This window comes from Camellia sinensis, chromosome 4 (genome assembly GCF_055761805.1).
Source record: "Camellia sinensis isolate YWXY chromosome 4, ASM5576180v1, whole genome shotgun sequence".
Taxonomy (NCBI): Eukaryota; Viridiplantae; Streptophyta; class Magnoliopsida; order Ericales; family Theaceae; genus Camellia; species Camellia sinensis.
The window spans coordinates 157,867,839-157,879,301 of record NC_138964.1 but is presented as its reverse complement, the minus strand read 5'-3'; positions in this window follow the sequence as shown (position 1 = coordinate 157,879,301).

Sequence of the window (11,463 nt, the reverse complement as noted above, 5' to 3'; positions counted from 1 at the left end):
CTAAAGGTTTAGTGTCATAACCGGCCAGTAATACTTGGATTACCAAAGGCCTCTTAACAGAACAACATATAATAAGGGGCTGCAGAAGCAAATAAAGAATATACATTGTCGATAGAGCTGTGTTAACGTATATGAGATAGAAATCTTCAAAACAACTTATATATATATATATATGAGACATCATAAATACATTAGTCTTACGTCACCCAAATACACATATAATGTTTCATTTATGCTTTCTATAGCATGCTTCTAGTGTAATGGTCCTCATAGGTTTGGTGTTTTAAGCATTAGACACTAACCTATTTGAGTTGATAGCATTTATTTAGTGTTTTCCATAGTTGTGTTCACCTCTACTCACCTCTGCAACCTCCCTCTTTTCTTGGCTTTTTCTTTATTTCGAGAGTTATTTCAAATGATTGTTGTTTAAGCTTGAGATAGAGATCCTTGTGCTTAATGGTTTAATCTCTTTGGAGGTTCATTACCAAAGGCATGACATCTCTCTCATGCCCAAAACAATCATTGGGTTGACACTTCTCTCCATTAGTGGACTTAATCTTCATTATTGGACTAAAATGCTTAATAAATGGAAAGGTAAATTAAAAGAGGCAATAAAATTGGACTAAGAGATAAAAAGATAATAAAATGGTTTAGGGTTCAATCGGACGTTAATTGACTCCATTCACTCTTGAGTCGTTTTATACTTGTTAGTGATGAAAAAGGTTCAAGAGTCAATATCAACCACTTCTCTTGATCAATATCATGATAGGGAGAAGGTTCACGAGTCTTTCCTTGTCATTTATCGAAATTGTATCCCTTGGTTCATAAGCCATTATGCAATGAATTTGCATCGATTGATGGTTTGTAAACAGAGCCTACACCTTCTTTGACCTGTTTGATGATAAGGAGAGGCAGGGTGGACAAACATTCCCTGAAAATACTCTGTTTGTGCTCTGTTTCATGTCTGTTGCAGTAGGGAAATACCAAACATTAGTGGCCGGTCGGCCACCTTTACTATACGGTCGACCACTTCTTCTGGCCAGCCGGCCACCTTTTTCAGCCAGGCAATGTTATTTTTTCAATAAAACTAAGTGGAGATTGAGGTGAAAAAATAGTGTCATTTTCTGATTGTGCAACAGAAGCATTCTGGCAACAGAACAGAGAGCATTTTTGGATGGAAATCAGCATTCATACATGAACCATCCCCCGTCTCTCAGGGCCCATTAAAATAGTGTTTTAATAGTAATATGTTGTGCTTAAAGTAGTGGACTTGTAACTAATCAGGTAGTTTAATTAATTTGTATTAATTAGTTAGAATAGCTAGTTAATTTTTGTATTGTACTTAATTAATTAGCTAGAATAGTTAGTTAATTTGTGGCGTTGTAATAATTAGCTAGTGTAGTTAATTTATTTCATTTAATTTGTAATAGCTAGTTACTTTGGTAATTAGCTAGGACATTCATTCGGACCCTCCTGCGCGTGGGCAAAAATGTAATAATGTGTATATCGTCCAATCCCCATTTCTTTCTCCCTTTTATTTACTTGCTTATGATGGATAACATAAAGCATTATGTTTACTTAGCATTTTCCATATTCAAAGTATCCATTCTTCTTGCATACATAGGGTTCAGTTCATCATTCTAATGGCATTGTCATTTATTACTTTCTTGAATACGTGCACCACTGCATGCTATCAAAGTGATTTACATGACATATTAGACAATCGAGCCTATTAGTTGCATTTTTGCATGTGTTGCATTAGTCGCTTGCATATTAGAGCATGTATTTTTTCTAATTATTTTGTTTCTTTTGGCTTGCCTTGGAGTACTAGGTGAGCACTTATTGTTTTAGCATATTGCATGCGTGCAATTGTTGCCATGTCAAGCATAATACCATGAGTCTAAGTGCTTAGTTGATATACCTATTTAAATGCCTGTGGATGAAAGCTAATTGCTCAAATTGGAATGTTTTAATTAAATGCACATATGAGATCACTTTTTCAAGTGGTACATATTCAAAACAATTTTCAAACAAACATAAGATCAAAATGTTCCAACTTTTACAACTTAGTCTATACTTGTGTGCATCACATAGTAAGAATAGCCTAATAGTCGGAACAAGAGCATATAATGTAAATAAGAATCACATCATGATTAATAAAGGCTGATCTTTGATTGGACAAGTGGAGTGCTCAATTCATGACCTTCCCCTCTCGTACCTAAGTTCCCGAGCCAAGATACTTTGGTGATGAAGGATAAGTGGCCTTTGGCATGAGTCTCGGGTTTCCTAAATTTTTCAAAATTATTTAGGTGGCGACTCTGTAATCTGGCAAAATAGTCTATTTTTGCCATTTTTGATTCAAAATCAATTTTTCAAAAGATTTGCCAGATTTGGACTTATTTGTGTTTATCTATTTTACATTGCACTTGTGAAATCAAATTCAAAACCACGGGAGTTCGAACTGTACGGCTAATCGTATCTGAAAGGAGCACGAAAAGCAAGCCACATTGTCCAAGTCTTACAGCCTTGTCAAAAGGATCATATTTGGACTTTGACAGTCACTCACATCAGTTCATGACTACGAGCTCTATCAAAGAGAGGCAACTGTAGACACCCAATTTTTGACCGCCCTTGAGACATGGGCGCCTCAGGTTGATCACTCGATGATAAAATGTTACGCTGTGTATGCACTCACGTTTCTCAACAAGAACTTCAGTTTTCCAATTCCAGAGCCTAGAATTATCTATCATCTTTGCACCAGACCTGTTTTGGTTTCCAAAAACCTGTTTGTTTCATACCTGACCACCCAGAGGCCTGCAGGCCAACAAGTGGCCGACAGGCTAGAATTTAGTAGTCAGCCATCCACTTCATGGCCGGCCGACCATGTTTTTCGGCTGGCAGATATTTTGCTGCCAGCTGTCCCCCCATGTGCATGCACCACACTAGCTATCTCTATACAGTTGTGTTCAACAAAGACTCATGCTTTTCTATATATACATGACCACCTCTCTTGAAATCAAGGTTAGAAAAATTCCTAAACGCTAAAAACTTGTAGAACACACTCTCTCTCTATCTTGCAACCTATACACTCTCTATCTACACTTCCTAAACAAAAAATTTAGCACTTCTTGCTGAGGTTCTTGAGCTCAAATCTCAGTTCTTGAGAGTGAGAACTTGTGGGTTTGTTAATAGAAGAGTTGTCTTGCTTCAAGAGGTATAATTTTGAGTATCTCTACACTACTTCTCTCTTATCTTTTCTTGCCATTCTTGAACTATTTTTGTACTATTTTTATGGGCTGAAACTTGTGATTTAAAGCCATCTAAGGTGGAGGGGTTAACTGCCCTTCTTTAAACCTTGTTTTTCCAAGCTTTTGCCTTTGTGTTTCCCATCTCTTTCTTAATTTTTTTTCAACTTTTTAGAGTGATTTTCAGAGGTTTTTAGAGGTTAAAAATATTGTTTTGAAGTCTCAAAAATCGAGGGGTTAGCCACCTCTCCTTTGGCTTTTTCACTAGCTTTATTTCTCCATTATTTTAGTTACTTTTTTTAGCTTTTCCATGTTAATTTCAACACTGTTAGCTTATTTCAGGACTTTTTTTTATGTATTTATTTCATTCATGCTTTGTATAGTAGGCTTGTAGTGTAATGGTCCTTATTGGATTGGTGTTTTAGGCTTTAGACACCAACCTATTTGAGTTGATAGTATTTATTTCATGCTTTCCATACTTGTGTTCACCTCTAATCACCTCTGCACTCTCCCTCCTTTTTTGGTTTTTTTTTTTTATTTCTTTGAGACTTGTTTCAACCAAGTGTTATTTAAGCTTGAGAAAGGGACCATACAATGCTAAATGGTATAATCTCTTCGGAGGTTCATTACTAGGGCATTACCGCTCTCTCATGCCCAAAACAACTTCTTATTTGACACTCTTCTCCGTTTAGTGGACTTAACTATCATTTTTGGACTAAAATGACTAAGGAATATAGAGGTAAGTAAAAGAGGCAATAAAATGGGACTAAAAAAGGGAGCAAGAATAAAATCAAGTTGGGTTCAATCAGACGTTAATTAAACCCATTGAGTCTTGAGCCATTTCATACTCTCTAGTAATGGTAATGGCTCAAGAATCAATGTCAACCACTTCCCTTGATCAAACATGATAGGGAGGGGGTTTTGTTGGTCTTTGCTTTTCATTAATTAAACTTTGTCTCATCGACTCGTTAATCATCACGCGATAACCCTGAGCATTAATGGTTTGCGAATCAATTCTACCCCTCTTATGATCTGTTTAATGATAAGGAGAGGCAGAATGGGCAAATATCCCTTGAAAACACTCTGTTTGTACTCTATCTCTTTTCTGTTGCAGTGGGTCAGACCCTCAAAACAGTGTCCAGCCGACCACCTTTTCTTGGCCTGCCAACCACTTCTTTTAGACCATCAGTGTCCTCTTTCTGGTAGAACAAAGCAGAGGTTGGGGCCAAAACAAATCATTTTTTCTTTTTTTTCTGCAAAACAGAATGGTTCCAGCAGTAAAACAGAGAGGTTTTCGGGCAAAAATTTGAATCCATACACATGCATTTCCCCGCTTTTTCATCCCTTTGGTTTAATGCTTTACTAGTAATATGTTGTAATTTAATTAATTAGATTCTTTCAAACTTGTCATACTTGGTTGGATTTGTAATAAATTAGTTAGGTAGGATTAGTTAATTAATCCATTCGATGTTGTAATAATTAGTATGAGGACATTTATTCAAACCCTCTTGTGCGAAGGAAAATATATAATAATGCGTGTATATCTTCCAACCTCCATTCTTTCTCCCTTTTATTTATCCGTTTATGATGGATAACATATTACATCATATTTTGTTTAGCATTTTCTATGATTTTTCATCCATTGTCTTGCATGTATAAGGTTCGGCTCATCATTTTAACGGCATTGTCATTTATTACTTCCTTGAATACGTGTGCCACGGCATGCTATTAAAGTGATTCACATGACATATTCGACAACCAAACCTATTAATTGCATTTTATTTGTGTTGCATTAGACATTTGCATCATTAGGAGCATGCATTTTTCTAATTGTTTTATTTCTTTTGGCTTGCCTTAGAGTACTAGGTGAGCATTTATTGCTTTAGCATATCGAATGTGTGTAATTGTTGCCATGTTAAGCATATTTTCCATATGGCTAAGTGCTTAACTGATATACCTATTTGAATGGCTGTGGATGAAGGCTAATTGCTCAAATTGGGATAGTTTGATTGATGTACATGAGAGCCCACTTTTTCAAGAGGCACTTATTTCAAAACAATTTTCAAACAAACATGAAATCAAAGTGTTCCAACTTTTGCAAATTAGTTTATACTTGTGTGCAACACATAGTAAATTAATCTAATAACCGGAACAATAGCATATAATGTAAATAAGAATCACATCTTGATTAGTAGAGGCCGATCTTTGATCAGGTGAGTGGGGTTCTCAATTCATGACCTTTCCCTCTCATACGTAAGTTCCCAGACGAAGACATTTTGGTGATGACGGATAAGTGGCCTTTGGCACGAGTCATGGGTTTCTTAAATTTTTCAAAAATATTTAGGTGGCAACTCTGAAATCTAGCAAAGCAATCCATTTTTGGCATTTTTTATTCAAAATTGATTTTCTAAAAGATTTGCCGGATTTAGACTCATTTGTGTTTATCTATTTCACATTGCACTTGTGAAATCAGATTCAAAACCACGGGAGTCCGAACTATAAGGCTAATCGTATCTGAAAAGAGCACGAAAAACAAAGCTACAACAAGCTATTGGGAGCCCAGACCATTCGAGATGTGAACTACCCTACCTGGTTGTCCAAAACAATGGTCGTAAAAAAAAAGAACGACAAGTGGAGGGTTTGTGTAGACTTCACCAGCCTGAATAAGGTTTGCCTTAAGGACAGTTTCCCACTACCCAAGATTGATCAATTAGTAGATGCCACTACAGTGCATGGAAGGATGAGTTTCTTGGACGCATACCGAGGCTACCACCAGATAGCAATGTATGCCCCATATGAAGAGAAGATGACATTCATCACCCCGAAAGGACTCTATTATTACAGGGTGATGCCTTTTAGGTAGAAGAATGCAGGAGTAACCAACTAGGGGATTGTGACCAAGATGTTCAAACACCTGATTGGGAGGACAGTACAAGTCTACATTGATGACATAGTCGTGAAGACCAAAGAACTTGGGAACCATCTAACCAACTTACAGGCAGTTTTTGATATCCTGAAAGCATATCGGCTTCGGCTCAATGCCTCTAAATGTGCATTTGGAGTCGGATCCGGTAAATTCCTATGATACTTGGTGACTAGGAGGGGCATTGAAGCAAGCCCAGATCAGATCAGGGCCATCATTGACTTGAAGAGCCCAACATCAGCCAAACAGGTCCAGATTTAGACTAACAAGGCAGCAGTCCTGAATAGATTTATCAGCCGAAGTTCTGATAAGTGCAAGCTATTTTTTCAATTATTAAAGAAGGCCACAGATTTTTTATGGACAGAAGAGTGCGAAGTCGCCTTGGCCGACTTGAAAAGGTACCTGACAACAACTCCAGTTTTGTCAAATCCAATACCTAGAGAAGAATTGTCCCTATACTTGGAAATTTCAGACCATGCAATAAGTGCAGTGGTAATTTGAGAAGAGGATAAAGAGCAAAAGACAGTACACTATGTAAGTATAACCCTAGCAAGTGCAGAAACCAGGTACTTGCCCTTGGAAAAATTGACACTAGCCCTGGTGACGGCTTCCAAAAAGTTGAATCACTACTTCCAAGCCCACAAGATTGTGGTGCTGACTGAGCACTCCCTGAAGTCCCTGTTGCAGCAAAGATCTGACATGCAGAATAGCCAGATGGGCAATGATGCTGGGCCAATACGACTTGGAGTTCAGGCCTAGAACAGCAATCAAGGGCCTGGTGTAAACACCCCGTTTTTGACCATTCCCAAGACTTAGACATCATCGCTTGTGCACTTGATGATTATGATTGTATGTTCTCGTTTTGGTGCCTGAAGTCCCTGGCGGAATGCCCTGTCTTTGAGCCTTCCAGCCCTGTCCATTCTATGCTTTGTTTTGGACAATAAACCTTAGTGTTTCAAACCCCAAACTTTAGTGCTTCAAGCCTGCAACCCCTGGTGGCCAGCCGACCACTATTTGAGGTTGTCGGCCATCAATTATGGCCTACCGACTAGTGGCCTGCCGGCCATCAATGTCTTTTTTTAGATATTTTGGTGACAGTTATGCCAACTGTTACCACAACTGCCTCCATCTTCATACACGTGTATGGATGGATATATCTTAACCAAATGCATGTTTGCTATATATAGGGGGTCTCTTCCCCCATTTTTTACGGTTAGATTTTTTGGAGCAAAAATCTCTCTCTCTCTCTCTCTCTCTCTCTCTCTCTCTCTCTCTCTCTCTCTCTCTACATTTCTCTCTCTTGCAAATTTGTGCATATTAGCCTATATACACCACACTTTTGCCTACACCTCCTTAACCAAAGTTGATCATCTTTGAGCTGAGATTCCTTGAGGCCTTCTTGGAGCTCTAGAAGGTGGTTTTGGCTTGAATTGTTACCTAAAGTTGATCTTTGCTTCAAGAGGTATAACACTTGCCTTTTTAACTTGTTTTGCATACTTGTTTTTCTGTCTTTTTTCCCACTGTTTTTGGGTTGTTTTTGGGCAATACAAACTCTGTTTTGGTGGGTTGAAATTGGTGGTTTTAGGCCATTTAAGGTTAGGGGGTGGTTTACCCCTCTTTATTCCTTGTTTGTAAGGCCTTTCCACCTTTGTTTCCCACTTTCAAACTATTTTTTTATGAGCTTAACCAGCGCACTAAAAGTTCTGATGAAAAGAAGGTATCTCAAAGCCCTTGATCCTCAACCTCTGTCTAACCCACTCCGTGCCAGACATAGCCCCACCAAGTACTGCGTGTATCATCGGCAACACAGTCATGGCACTGATCGTTGCTACTGCCTTCGTCATGAGGTTCAGAATCTCATTGATAACCAAATAATAGCTTCACCTTAAGACCCCAATGTTACCACCAACCCACTTCCCATCCATGACCAAATATCTCCTGCCCACCTTAACCTCATCCATATACTCCCATCTACCTTCAATCCCAGCATATACATCACCTCAGCCCATTTACCCAAGCCTGAGGTGTTCATTCCAGAAAGTACTGATTTGTGCATGATGGATGCACCCAATCTGGTTCAGGTACGCCAAGGGTGCCAAACCACAGCTGTTGAAATGTGGGGAATGATTGAAGACCTTCAAAGAATAGTGATAGATTTAACATTTGGGGTTTCAATCCCCTCAAAAAGCTCCTCAATCTTAGGGCGAGCTGCAGTTGAAAAAGGCCAACCCAAAACTATCTTAAGTCTGGGTGATGACAGATCAACAACAAATGGGTCTCGCTTTAATATAGCTACCCAATCCCTTGGCCAAGCAGAAGCAAGTGGCAAGAACAAAGTCGGGACAAGTATTGATCCTTATGCACAACTTTGGTGGGCTATTAAGACTTTGAAGGTCAAAGCGTTAAACAAGTAGTAAGTGCTAGCAGTTGATGCAAAGACTATGGATAACACTTTTGTCGCTCAGGATGACAGCATTTTGAATCAGAGGGCAAATAATAAAAAGGGATGCTTTACCAGAAACACCCATCCTAATTCCAATCCCAAGCCTATGAATACCCGACCAACACTCGCCACTTCATTTGCCAATGTTTCTAAACCTAATGCTTCTTCCACCCGAAAACGAACCTTCACCCAACTTCATATGAGCCTAACATGTGCATTGTAGGTACTAATGGAGAGAGGGTATCTAAAATCACTCAATCCTCGACCTCTCCCTAATCCCCTCCTACCTATACACGACTCTACCCAATATTTCACATTCCATCAGCAGTACGATCACCATACTGATCATTGATTTCGCCTTCACCATGAAATTCAAGACTTGATTGACAATAAAGTCATCACCCTACTTGAAAATCTCAAAGCTGTCAATGACCCTCTCTCTGACTGCAATAGATTGCCACTCCATAATATAAAACCCATACACAGCTTGCCAATAACCAACCATTACCCTAGCCAACACAGCATACCCGCCAATGAACCCAAACCCATTATGTTTATTCCTGAATCATCTGATTCCGATCTGAGCAAAAGGAACAAAATCTTTGAAAAGATGGAAAGTTTACTTGATCTTAGTGAGTTCAAGCTTGATGAAGCACTGGCCTCTCTAGAAATGCCAGCACTGGTGGTTAGGATGATAAATCTCAATCTCAGCTAGGGTAATTGTCAAAAGCACTTGGAAAGGACCTTCTGAACTAGGGGCATGGTGTGAAACAACAATTGTTTCGGTCAAGAAGATGTGTGGGGACAATATAATTATGAGAGTCAATCTGTGAGACTCAGTTTAAAAGTCTGAAATCAATCCTGTTGGGTGTGGATGTTAGTATTGCTGAATTGAAGGCAGGTCTGGACCTTCCTGTGGGTTACTCGAAGTTGTTTTTGAAATTCTACAGATGGACTTGGAGAAGGAAAACCTTTTTTGTCTCAGAAATGCTTTTTTTTTTTTTGAGTTGTGTCTTGCAAATAGTTGTGTTGTGAGTGTTATTTTCTTTGTCTTTTCTTTCGTTGTTGCGTCAATTGAGTCTTTTCCTTTAAGTTGCTCTTGTGTACCCTCAGGTCTTCATCTTTATAAGGAAGTGGGAGTCAAGTTTCTGATCATTTTATTGTGCCTATAGTGATGCATGTGTGACCTTTTGCAAATAGAAAAAGACTTTGAATTTGTTTTTGAATTTGTTTTTTGAATAAGATTCTGTTCATAAGCTCAAATATTGAGAAGGATCCCCCGAATGGTTTGAGTGCATTCTGAATTATCGGCGCAAAATCATTCATGCTTTCAAAAATTTTAAGCTGTTTCTTTTACAAAACTTGCGAAGATGGGTTCAGAATTGTGCGTGGTATTCTACATTGTCCTGGGGATTCTCTTCGTCGTTAGGCGATCACTGTTGCAAGTACAAGGCAAGGCGGCTTTCAAACCTACAAGTACAAGGCGGTTTTCAGATCTCACAAATCATAGAATCTCTCCTCTGGTGTTTTCATTATTTCAGAAAGAAATAGATAAGCGAAGACAAAAAAGAAGAAAAGAAAAGAAAAAAGAAGAAAAAGAAGAAAAGAAAAAGAAAAGAAAAAAGAAGAAAAAAGAAAAAAAGGGAAAAAGAAGTCAACCATTAAGCTAGGGGCACCCATTGGAATGAAGTCCAATCAACTGTGAGGAAGGAAACTTCTGTCTGAATTTGGGAAAGCCAATACAAGGAAGAACCACATTACGAGAAGAACCAACTCTGAAAATGGAGCAAAAGAAAAGAAGAAGGCATGCATAAAAGAATGGAGAGCCAAGCTCAAATCAAGGCGAAGCTAGTTCCAGTGTTAGGGAAATGATGACTATTGATCACATGTACCACAAGTGTTGTAATGCTATCCTTGAGAGGCTCGCTAGGCCGAAAACCCGAAAGGGCGACCTAGGCAAAAGTTAGAGCATGAGAAATGAAAAATCAAAAAAAATATAGCTCGCAAGGTTGAAAACCCCGAAAGGGAAACTTTGGCAAAAGTTAGGGTGCAAAAGGAGAGTGTCAATACCCGAGTAAACCTCAACCATGAACTACGTTGACCTAATTCCCATCTTGGGATACGTAGGCAACGTCATCCTGAAGTTTGGTCTCAACCATATCTATCTCATTCATCTCAACCCAATCATCTTGCCCAATTCACGTCGTCAGCCTCGTATCAATCCATGAGCTACACCAACTGTTGTGCATATCATATACTTGCGTTGGGTAAGAAAGAACTAGCTTGAATCAATAAGTGGAGAAATTCTTAATATTTGAACTTATCAGTAGAATCTCTATTTTGAGCAAAAAAGGAATTGAAACTTAGGTTTTACGAGACTAATTTCTAAAAAGAACATAAGTAACACTAGGGGCTCTATGAATGATCAGTTACCTTGAGTCCTTTTATGCTTATTGGGTCAATTGTAAGTTTAGTTGTGTCGTGCCTGGTGTTTGTTTTAGTTTGCGTTCTTCATTGAGTCACCATAATGTGTCTGTCACTTAAAAGCGCTCTTCATCGAGTCACCCTAGTGAGTTTGTCACTCAAAAGTTCAACAGAGTGGTATGGTCAAAATTCCATACACGAGTGTTTGCTCCAAACTCGAAAACAAGTCCATGTGTGGAATTCATAAATGAGCTGAAAGTGCCCATACAAGGGGCATCGCGTTCATGATCATTGCAAAGTGTATATGAGGAGCATTTCATTGCTTCAAAGAGGGACTAGAATAAGTTCACAACATGCTGAAACAGAAGAGAAGCATAAGTCTGATCGGTTGGCAATTGTTCCAGGATCTGATGATCCCCATTACATGT